Source organism: Olea europaea, unplaced genomic scaffold (genome assembly GCF_002742605.1).
Source record: "Olea europaea var. sylvestris unplaced genomic scaffold, O_europaea_v1 scaffold405, whole genome shotgun sequence".
Taxonomy (NCBI): Eukaryota; Viridiplantae; Streptophyta; class Magnoliopsida; order Lamiales; family Oleaceae; genus Olea; species Olea europaea.
The window spans coordinates 221108-233638 of record NW_019260152.1 but is presented as its reverse complement, the minus strand read 5'-3'; the positions used below and the strand labels follow the sequence as shown (position 1 = coordinate 233638).

At 31.1% G+C, this 12531-nt stretch overlaps 1 long non-coding RNA gene across 1 annotated transcript; it reads right to left on the bottom strand.

Annotated features, from left to right (window-relative positions):
* Positions 1-182: 182 nt before the first annotated feature.
* Positions 183-12141, bottom strand: LOC111387480. The gene is made up of 2 exons (XR_002701405.1): positions 12024-12141; positions 183-425 (listed from the first exon to the last, which is right to left on the bottom strand). It is a non-coding gene; the product is annotated as an uncharacterized LOC111387480 (long non-coding RNA).
* Positions 12142-12531: the final 390 nt, after the last annotated feature.

Here is a 12531-nt window from a genome sequence, read left to right as displayed (position 1 = left end):
AAATCGCGGAATGTGCCTCAGTAGGCCAGAGAACAAGAGCTGTCTGTACACTGCGCCTACAAGGAGTCCAATTCCATGTCTCAAGAATCGAACCCTCACACTGCGGCTGCCAGCAAGGCATGAGATAACCTCATTCCTGTCCTTTGCACCACTAGGCTATACCCCGGGGGCCGTTGCTATTCTATTTCACATTTGTAGTTGTACTCAATTTTGATCAATACAAATTTATTTACCTAATCAAAATAAAATAATATAAAATCTACCCACGCACCCTCAACTCCAACATAACCTCCCCCAACACCACACACAAATAAATAGATAAAGATTGCTTAGTGCAGTTTATCTAGTTGGCGTAATTTGTAGACATTGTGTCAATCCGAGGGTTTATCCAATGCGCACATGAAGGGCAACGACTGCGAATTCCCCTGTCATTAAAAAAATGATAAAGATTGACGACGATGATGACAACAATGCTAGGAAGAATATTGATAATAACAAAAATGACAATAGAGATGATAATGAAATGAGATGGTCCTTCCCTCCTCCTGCCTCGCCGTAGATTCTCGGGAGGCAAATCACGGTGGAAATTAAAATTTTCCCATTTTTCATGAACATTTACTTAAATTTTTTTAAATACCATCTAAAAAGGTAAATAAAAATTTAGAGTCAGGCCCAGGGCACGATCATGTTCCTAGCTCCTATCACGATTCTCATGTAGATAGAGTGAAGTAGGATCTAACCGTAGATATAAATTTTTTACTTAAATGTTTGATAAAATGGAAGTTATTGACCATCTTATTTAGTTAAAAATTATATGCGATTTATTTTTCTCGTGTGCTTAGAAATCTATCCATCTAACAAAGAGCGTGTTGATGTTCGTCTTACATAGTATATTACTTTAATGGTCTCAAATATTATAACTTGACCTTACTAAGCAAAGCATCAAAGTCTTGATACACTACTTTTCCATTAATTATTGAACAAAATTTGAATTAGTCCTAATCTTTTCAAGCTAGTGTTCACACCAATTTAAATTTGTTTTTATATCCATATAAATAATATTGATTTTATAAAGAATAAACATTAGGATTGGGACCACATGTCCTCTATTTTTCAATATTTGACTCTTCAAGTCCAAATATCCTAATCAATTGAAAACGATAACGTTTTATTTTTACATATTTTCAACTTTGAAGGCTTCTTAATTAAGGGAGCCACAAATTTTGAAAAAGAAATTAAAATAATATTGAATTAAGTAGTTTGGATAGACTTCTAAGAACTTATGGTTCACCCACCCAATTCATAATGCATATTGACCTTCTTGCACAAGGTACATGGACATTTTACTTATTTTTTTCTTGAATTAAAATAAATAAATAAATAAATAAACTAATGCATATATTTTTATAATTTTATTTGTTTGTTAATTAAGATTATCCTTAATGAATGATATAATCATTTGACTTAACTCAACTGCCATGGTATTAGTTCCACCTAATAATAGTTCTAAGCTACATTAAGAGCAAAACCCTTGAAAATTATTCTATTAATCTTCTATATGCTAAATTTATTTAAGATATGTGACATGCATCAACAACCCTATTAAAGATTTGTAATAATCGGTGCCATGCTTAAAAAAAAAAAAAAAATAGTACATTAGGTCATTCTAAAATCCCGTCATGTCTTATAATATTAGATACACTGGAACGAAAGATTTATAGTACATTAGACAATTAGCGTTAAATTCTTTTCAATTTTGCTATAAAAACAGGAATGAGGATAGTGATTAAATCCATGTGCCACGTGTCAATATCTGGTTGGCCATTAAAAAAAAAGTACGTAGTTACGCAGCACCTACTTTTAAACCCTATTTCTATATCCGTCAGAGCAGCTTTATTCAATTCTTTTACACCTTATAACATCATGTATACATTGGAGCGTCCTTTAACAATGATGCATTGCGACAAATCTTTTGCTAGATTACAATATTAAAAGCAATAAAATATTAAATATAATTCATATACTTGACCTCAAATTTACTAGACCACCCATTAAATCTCTATTCGTCCAACCACTACCAACTCGAATTCTTATTTTTCCGAAGTTCATACCCACCTAAAAATCGTGGCTCTTTTAATTTTGGAGTGCAAATAAATTCAGTTCCTTAACTAACTCACTCTCGTGTCAATCATAAAAGGGTCTACTTCAATTTGTTGCAAGAGAAGTTGGCCAAAGTTTTTATAGTTTTAACAAACCCCAATACACATTCACGTGTAGTTTGCTTTGTGAGTTAAGATAAAGCCATTTATTTCAAGAATACGGCAATGTGGTGAATGGATAACAAAGGATTATGACTAACTAACTCTCCATGATTTAATAAGGGTATTAGTTGTGACGGCTATGTATTGAAAGCTATAATGAATTATTTAAGTATTTCACGGTGTTTTTTGGTCACTATTTATCATAATAATCAAGTTTAAATAAGGTTTTTTTTTTAAATAACCATAAAAGGAAAAAGTTTGTTTAATTCCTTGCTTGAATGCTATATATTATCGACTCATTTAATTATTAAAATTTGTAATAATATAATTAAGAAATTAAAATTTGATATAGTCTAAACTCTGGCAAATTTAGGTTGGACAAAACTCCCGAACCAAATTGATCTGAGAGATTCTTCTTAAGTCAAATATCTGAACAGATATTTGAATTGAGAATCGAAAAGTTTGGTTCGATTCTTGATTCTAAATTGAGAACCGAAAAATTAAATCAAACATGAATCTCCATAATTTTTTAATTTATTTATTTTAAATGAATCAAGTTATTTTATTTATTTCTAAATAAATTTCTAACTAATTAATTTACCTCAAACCCCAAAAATATAATTTTCCAATTTCTAATTTTCAATCCAAACCTAACTTAATCAAGATTGGCCTAAGTTTTACCTAAGTCTTTTAGCGTTCTTACAGTTTTGGAGAAATCGAATTAAAGCTCGACCGCACCTCTTTTAATTATTGTGAACTCGTTACCTTCCTCTTCTTGTTATTTTAATAATCAAATCTATGTAGAAATCATGAAAGAGATAAATAAAAGATACATAAGATTGAATTACATTATTTTGTAAGAGCTAAGATTAAACATGTTATTAGTTGAATTAATGTAACTTTATAAATATTAAAAAGTTAATTATAGTACAAAATCCGGGAATCGTTTCGGGAACCGAATGGAATCGAATCCGAACAGTTCCATAATTAAATTTGGATCTGACGATTCCATTTTCTAAATATTCGAAAATTTCGGATCTGATTCGATTTTAAAGAGAACCGAATTAGACTATGTTCAGTTCTAGGCAAATTTAGGCTACGGTATTTTGATGGATAAGGCTTTCTTCATTTTTGTTTTGTTTTGTGAGTTTGTGTATGGATAAGAACAAGATTAAAACAATTTAAAATGATGAAAAGCAATATACCCTTTAAGGTTTGAGCTACAAGAAATAATCTATTCATGACAAGACTCGATTCGATTTTATTTGTAAACAAATCGAAAATTTCAAACCACCAAAATAACATGAGAACGAGTGACGAGTCACTTCACACCAATTGCAATTGGTAATATTATCCACAAATTATTAAGGATAAGGAAAGGCTATAACCACTGCAGCAGAGGTGCTTAGATTTCAAGGAACTGTGTCATGTCATTGTTAAAAAGAAAATGACATTCTATAAATTTGATTCGTGCAGAGTCCTAAAATTCATATCTATCCTATCGTCTTCATGAATCTGACATAAAATGTGCAAGTTGTTGTAGCGTATTTGAATTGCATAAAAACTTGTCAAATCATTACCGAAAATTCTCTATCACAAACTAACGATCATGATTCGAGAAACTTTCTATTTGCACCAAGGGACATTCGTTTTGAAATATTTATAATTTGATCTTTATCTTCCACAATTGATCCGTAGTTGAACCGATGTACGTTTCAAAAATTTGCAATCAAGTCCTCAAACTTTTAAAATATTGAACATAGCTCTTGAAACTTGCGAATCACTTTCGATTGCATTCGTCATATTGATCAAAAGCAATCTGTCTGAGCTTTAATTGCTATAAATCAATTCCAATTAAGCTCAAAATTATTATTCTCACGAAATTAACACATATCTAAATAGCTACTAATACCAGCTTAACCACCTCGAAACTAATCCTTTAAATATGTTAAGTCGTTATTTTTCATGATATGATTATGGATTTGACAATCTAAGTCCATTCAACCTAATCTATCAAAGTAATCAACAGAAATACATAATGATTATTGTGGTTATTGTACTCAAAATAATACACTTACAATGACAAGCATCAATTAGCAAAAAAAATTATCACCTAATCATAATATATGCTTCATAAACAATTCCGAACACTCATCAATTATGAACAAGACTATTCTAATCACACAATCACATTAAATAATAAAAATTTATTTATTATTATTATTATTATTTTATTTTATTTTTGTCTTTTGTTTTTCAATTTTTCAAATTTTTTACGGCATAACAGACATCACATAAACCAATATTAGCAAGAATACAAATTTAGGCCCTAAACTTAAAATGCATATTGTCATCAATATAAATAGTCACAATATTCGTCATGTTTAATATCATGAAAAATGGATACAAATTTTTGACTGCTACTTAGTATCGACAATAGATTTGAAAAAGTATCTACCCTGATCAATGAACCTACAAAATCCTTCAAATTGTATATGATTAAATCCAGGTAAACAATTTGATAGTGCTCTTGGATCAAAATCCCAAATAATGAATCAGAGCACATAGAGCTCGTTGCCCCCCTTGTTTTGCCCTTCCTCTAAAGGATTGTTGTGTAACAAGCGCATAGTGTCCAGGGGCTCTTGCTATAGCCGAACGTGAGGAAAAGATCATTTATACCAATACTGAAAAGATCATTTTCTCATGTAATGGAGATATAGACTTAAGAAACGTTATCAATACTGATCATGCCTTTCTTTCATTTCGTTTGTATTTTAATTCAGTAGTATTTTAATTATAGCTAAAAGAGAAAGGAAAATTAATCACAAATATGATCATAGAGGAGTTGAAGCTAATCCTATATTGATCGTAAGTGTGAAAAAAATGGGTACCAAATAGGGCATAATATAAAAGTTCCAATGCCAAAGTTAGCAGTACTTCAAACACACCCATTTCTCTAAATCTGTTCAGTGAATAATTATTCAAGTTTGACATAATCATGTTGGATATTAATTTCAAATAGATTGATAAAATCCTAGATTCTCATGTCAAAAGGCCTCATGTCAAATTATCAAGAAATCACTAGAAGAGAAAACAAACCTGGATTCATGGTGATAAATCAATTGGGGTTTGAGGTCACAGTACTTCAATAGGTTCTCTACTACAAATGAACAATGAGGAGATATACAATCGTGAATGATTAGCTTTGGAGGCCATAACCCTTAAGGTTCCTTATATACTAGATTTTAATAAGAGTCCTACTAATCCTAATTAGTCTAGGAATGGGTAGTACACATTGTAATGCACATACCCAATAGATACTTCCAGGACCCTATAACTAGATCACTTTAATTGACCCTTCTTAGTTAGATAGCCCATATAATAATTATTAATTAAACATATAAGCACATCATAGGAAATAATATTTCAACAATCTCCCATTTGAGTCACATATGTTTTTTTCTAAATAATATATTTAGAATAAATAAAATCTAAACCACCTACTTTATTTTACAAAAAAAACCAAATGTGTATATAAATTTCACAAATATGTGTCTAATAAAAAAAAAATCCAACGAACACACATATCAGCAGTATGCTTATGAAAGACTTTAGGTGGTAAACCCTTAGTGAGAAGATCTATAACCATGGTGTTTGTTCCTATATGTTTAATAGAGATTATATTACTCTGAATTCTTTTCTTAACAACTAGAAACTTAATGTCTATTTGCTTCGACTTTGAAGAGTTTCCATTGTTATTTGAATATGGTACTGCCAATTTATTATCACAAAAAGTGGTCTTTCAATACCATCCAAAATTTACAGCCCAATGACGATTAGGCAGCCATATTGCTTGATCTATGGCCTCATAAAAAGCTATAAATTCAGCTGCTATGGTAGAATAAGCTATGAGTGACCACTTAGCACTCTTTCAGGAAGCAGCACCTCTAGCCAGTAGGTAGACATAGTCTAAAGTGGATCTCTTATTATCTTGGCAACCCGCAAGATCAAAATCAAAAAATCCAATGATCTCTAAATGATTTGATTTTCGATATGTAAGCATGTAATCTTTTGTCTCTATAAATACCTAATAACTTCTTTGACTACTTTTCAAAGATCTATTCCAAGATTACTTAAATAGATGCATAACATTCCTACTATAACTGCACGTACATACTTGAACATACATAAGACTCCCTATAGCCGATGCATAAGGAATCGTTTGCTTCTCTTTCCTTTCTATCTCATTCTTGGGGCATTGATTGAGACTAAATTTGTTATCCTTAGCAATGGAAGTACTCTTTGTGCATAATCTTTCATGCTAAATCTAGCAAGAACCTTTTTGATACAACTCTTTTATGATAACCAAAAAATACCTTGAGAGCGATATCGATGTATTTTAAATCGTAACACAAAATAGGTGTTCTCAATATCTTTCATTTCAAAATTCTAAGTTAGAAATCGCTTTATTTCATGCAATAAGCCTATATCGCTGCTAGCCAATAATATGTTATCGATGTAAAGCACTACAAAGATAAATTTACTCTCACTAGACTTATTATACACAATCATCAACTCTCAAAATCATACGAGACTTGATAAAATTTGTGATACCATTGATGGGAAGCTTGTTGGAGACCGAAGATGAATTTTCCCAGTTTACAACCTACGGACTTTAGATTGCCTGACACAAGGTTTTTCAGTTGAATCATATATATGGTTTTTTCAATGTTACCATTGAGAAAAAGATTCTTTGCATTCATTTGATGTAGCTTTAAAGCAAAATGAACTACAAGTGCAATTATTATCCTCAAAGAGACTTTTGTTGAAATCGAAGAGAAAGTCTCTTTGTAATCAATTCATTCTTTTTGAGTAAAATCCTTATCGACTAGACACGTCTTATATCTTTTAATATTGCCTTTTGAATCTCTATTGTTTTTAATTATACATTTGCAACCAATGGACTTAGCAACTTCAGGCAATTTGACAAGATTTCAAACTTTATTGTCCTTCATAGGTTTTATCTCATCATTTGTGGCATCAATTCATTTTTTAAGATTTAGAGTTTTGTTTGACTTGTTGGAATTTGATTGGATCATCTTCGATAGACCTTATGTCAAACTTATGTTATTGAAGAAAGACGATATAATCACTTGAAATCGTACTTCTTATTTCTCTAGTAGATCGCCTTATTGGCACTTCCTTTTGAGATTGTTGAGTGTGCTCTTTAAGAACAACTTCATCTTTGTCTTGGATTGCATCTTGAACAATATCAGAAAGCTGATCATTATCAATAACAATACTTGGAAGATAAATAAGTTCTTCTTCAAAGACAACATTCTTAATAGCCCTCTCTACCATTTCAAACCCAACATTCTCAAGGAATCTCGAATTTTCAACCTCAAAAATTTTGTTTAAAGGATCATAAAATTTAAACCCTACGATTGTTCAACATACCCAACAAATTAGCTGCTTAGTGTTCTCAAGTCCTGTTTCTTTTCATTTGACCTATAAAGCCTTGTCTCAGTTAGACAACCCTAATGTGTAAATGCTTTATGCTAGGCTTTTTGCCTAACCACAATTCATAAGGGGTTTTAGCTATCGCTTTACTCGGTACCCTATTTAGAATGTATGCTGCAATCTTTAGTGTTTATCCCCAGAATGATTCTGGTAAAGAAGAATGATTTATCATACTTCTTACCATGTTCGTTAAGAGTTTTATTATCTCTCTCAACAACACCATTTATGCTAGGTTTGCCTGGCATTGTGTATTACGGGACTATATCTCATTCCTTTAAGAATTTCACAAAAGGTCCTCGGAACATTGTTCACCTGACACATCATATTTACTATAGTATTCACCACCACATCAGATTTGATAGCCTTAATTTTCTTGTCTAGTTGATTTTCAATAAGGCTGGACATTGTCCGGTTCGATTCGATTTTAAAGAAAATCAAATTGAACTGAACCAAAATTTTCAGATATTCATTAAGTGGAACTATAGGGTCCAAATTTAATTATGGAACCATTTGAGTTCGGTTTCATTCGATTTAGTTCCATTCGATTTCTTGGTTTCATACAATAATTATTTTTTTAATATTTACAACAACGTTATATAATTCAACTAATGAAATGTTTAATATTAGCTCTTATAAAATAATAAAGTTCAATCCTATGTATCTTTTGCGCTTCTCTTTATGGAGTTCTTTATAGATTTGATTGTTAAAGTCACAAGTAGGAAAAGATAGTAGCTCACAATAAGAGAGACGTAGCTGAGCTTCCAATTCAATTTCTCCAGAATTGTAGAACCGACACTATTGTAGAATAATAAATTTGGGTAAAACTTAAACCAATTTGATTAAGTTAGGCTTGAACTGGAAACTAGAAATAAGAAAATCATATTTTTGATTTGAGCTAAATTAATTAGTGAGCAAATTTATTTCGAAAAAATAATTTGGATTATTTAAGATAAATAAATTTAAAAAATAGGGATATTCGATTCTTATTCGGTTTTATGGTTCGGTCTATAACCAAGAACTGAACCAAATCCTTCAATTCTTGATTCAGATATCCAATTAGGAATTTAATTTAGAAAAACTGTTCGGTTCGGCTCAATTTGGGTTAGGTCCAATTTTGTAGGGAGTTTTGTCCAGCCCTAATTTTCAACTTCCACTTTGAAAGCTTTGAAAACTTCTAAAGATTGTGACTTCTTATAAATTGAATATAGGTATTCATAACAAGAATAATGTCTATGCATGTAATAAAATACTGTTGATCATTCCAAGAAACTGTAGGAAATTATCTGTAGATATTTGCATGTATCAATTCTAAAATACCTGAACTCCTATCGGTACCTAAATTACTTTTTTCCCCTTTATACATTCAATGCAAACTTTGAAGTTTATTAAATCAATGAAATCAAGAATTTCGTCAGACAGAAGTCTCTCTACTCTCTGTTTGGAGATATGTCATAAACATTTATGTCAAAGTATGAGAAAATTCTCATAAGTTAATTTGCATTTTGTACCACGAGTTATTTACAAGATTTCATTATATGAGACAATTGTATCCAATACATATAGATTATCAATCAAAGAACCAGTTACAATTAGGAGTGTCAATGAGCCAAGTTGAGTCAAATCACGAGTCAAAAATAGAGGCTCTGGCTGCGCTCGAGTTTTTTTAAGTAGAGCTTTTTTTTTGGCTCGAGCCGAGTAGAGCAAAAGCTTAGTTAAAAAATCGAGGACTTGAGCTTTCGGCTCAGGCTTTATCGAGCCGAACAAACTATATTTTTTTCTCTTCATGGCAACTACTAGTTGCCTTTGTAAAAGGCAACAAGCTATTGCCTTTACAATTATTATTTTTTTCTAAATTTTGAGCCTACCTACGAGCCACACAAGTGGGCTCGGGCTTGGCCTGCCACCCCAAGATAGGGCTCGGCCTAACCCTTGAGCCAGGATGCCTTGAGCTTTTTACGAGTCGGGCCACGAGCGGCTTGAGTCCGCGAGCCATTTTGCCATCCTTAGTTACAACAATGTTTGAATATTGAAATAGACTAATTTTATAATTTTCCAATGGACAAGAAAACCCAATTTTGACCAAAGTCGAAATAGAAATCAAACTTTGTCTAAACAATGGTACTATATATATATATTCCAAATCCAAAAAATAACTAATCTTAATAGACAATCTAAAAGTTCATATTACCTCCATTTCAACTATTTTGCCATCATCTACATAGATGAATTTTTTAGCGTTATTTGACTTTCGACTCCACTGGCAACCCTGCATAGTCACATTTACATAAGTAGAAGCTCCATAATCTACCCACCTAGTATGATTAGGCATAGAAGCTAAATTAACTACAGAACAAACTAAAGTGAGAAACGTACCCATCATTTTATACCATGAATCATATTTGGAATGTTCCTTCTTCATATGTCCAGCTTTTTTGCAAAAGTAACAAGTAAATTTTTTATCATGTTCATCTATTGTTTCCAACTGTAGCTTCCTTACCTTTATCTCTTTTATTTTATTTATTTATTGTTTCTTATCCTTAGAGGTAGTGACTAAGTGAGTACTTTTTGTCTTGTCTTGCTTAATTTTTTTCTTCTTCTTACACACATTGAGATATGAGCTCATTAAGAGTTCATTTATCCTTTTAAGTATTGTAGTTTAATGTAAATTGACTGTATAATGTAGTAAGAGAAATGAGTACTAGATGCACGAACAAGCCATCAAACATCTCTAACGTTAGTACCTTTAGTTTTGAAGCAATATTGGATATTTTGATAATGTACTTCCTCATATTCTATTTTCCTTTATACTTCATTGACACAAAGTTAGCCAAAATTGTGCTTGTCCCTATTTTTTTACTCTTTGCAAAATGTTTTTCAATTTACTCAAAGAGCTTCTTAGCACTTTTCTCATCAGACGTAGCGTCCCTAAAATGCTATGTTTCATCATCATAAGACTTATGTAATTAAAACTCTCCAACCTCTCATATTCAATTTTACCATCAAAGAAACTTTCAATAGTGAGAGGTGCAAGTTGTTCTTTCCTTTGTGTAAAGTCAAGATCCATACAGTCGAGAATAATAGAAATGTTCTCTTTCCAAGTCTTGAAGTTTGTGTCGTTAAGTACAGGAATATAATTAATGTTGACAGTAATGCTAGTAGCAGAAGCAATAACTAAATAGAGAGCAAAGAAAAATAATAAGCTTATAATTCAAAATTATGTCAAGGCATTCACATATATACATGACATAAATAACCAATCAACAGCGGTGGGTCCTATTTCTAGATACCTAGCACAATATTAATATTTAATCTTTGGACATAAATATCAACTTGTAAGTGGTACTCTCTATGCAGAAATTAAATGTTGACGATAAATCCTATCAAACAATGACCTTTCTTTGGGTTGATTCATTGTTCACATTGCAACTAGACAATCATCACACATTTATCCCTGCAGGTATGTTTATTATTTGGCCAACAAATAACCTTCCTTTGGATCAGTCATTGATCGCATAAATAATAAACATACACATCTTATAGTCCAAGAAAAAAATTTACGCAATAGAGGTTACTTTGATAATATATTACTTCAATTAATTTATTTCAAGATATAAAACAATGGTGCAAACATTTTTTTTTTTTTCATTTTTCCCAAAGATAGCGCCTAGGCTCCAATGGGTGGCGCCTAGGCGCTTAAATATACCCGAAAGTTAGAGCATGGTGTCATACGCATTGATTTTTCTGGGATTCCCTTTTTTTTTTTTTTTCAAAAAATTTGTTTTAAGGAAAAAATCAAAAATAAATTCCGAAAATTGGTGTTTTTCTTTCTGAATCAATAATCAAAACATCCATATAACAAAAAAGGCAATTCTACAATGAATCAAAACTTAAAAGAGAAAACTAGAACCCAAAAATTATACCATGAATTGAAAACTTCAAAGAACCATAACAATCATACAATTGTGATCAAGAAAATTATAAATATTTCATATTTAACCCCAAATATCAATATAGGTAGCCAAATAACAATTCAAAATTATGTATGACGAACTAATTTATCAAGAAATTTTAAATCATAATTATCATGATCATTCCTAATAATTTAACATGAAATTTAGCTGTGATACCACTGGTTGGATTTCAATTTCGAAATTGATTGGTAAAATCATAGTTTTAATCTATCATACACAACAAATGATCTCATATCAAAACTTCAAGAATTCAGTAGAAGAGAAAACATACCTGAATCCATGGCGATAAATTAGTTGGGGGTTTCAAGTCTTCCATAGACTAATTAGGATACTTCAATGGGTTCTCTCTCATGGACGAGGAATTTAGAGATGTACAATCATCAATTATTAGTCTTGTGGACCATAACCCCTAAAGTTACTTATATACTAGGTTTTAATTAGAATCCCATTAGCCATTATTAGTCTAACAAATGGTAACTACACGTTGCAAGGTCCATATCCAATAGATGCTTCTAGAATCCAATAACTAGATCATTTAAATTGACCCTACTTAATTAGATAGCCCATATAACAATTGTTAATTAAACAAATAAATCCATAGGAAATAATATCTCACAAATTAATATAGGGGGTGTTTGGGAGACATTTTTATGTAAAAATGCATTTTTGAATAGTAAATTGATGGGAAATTTATGGTTGAAAAATAAGGAAATTTTTTTGATTTACGTGTAATATTATTTTAATAAAGAATGTGTGATTGAAAAGAGAAGAGAGAAAAA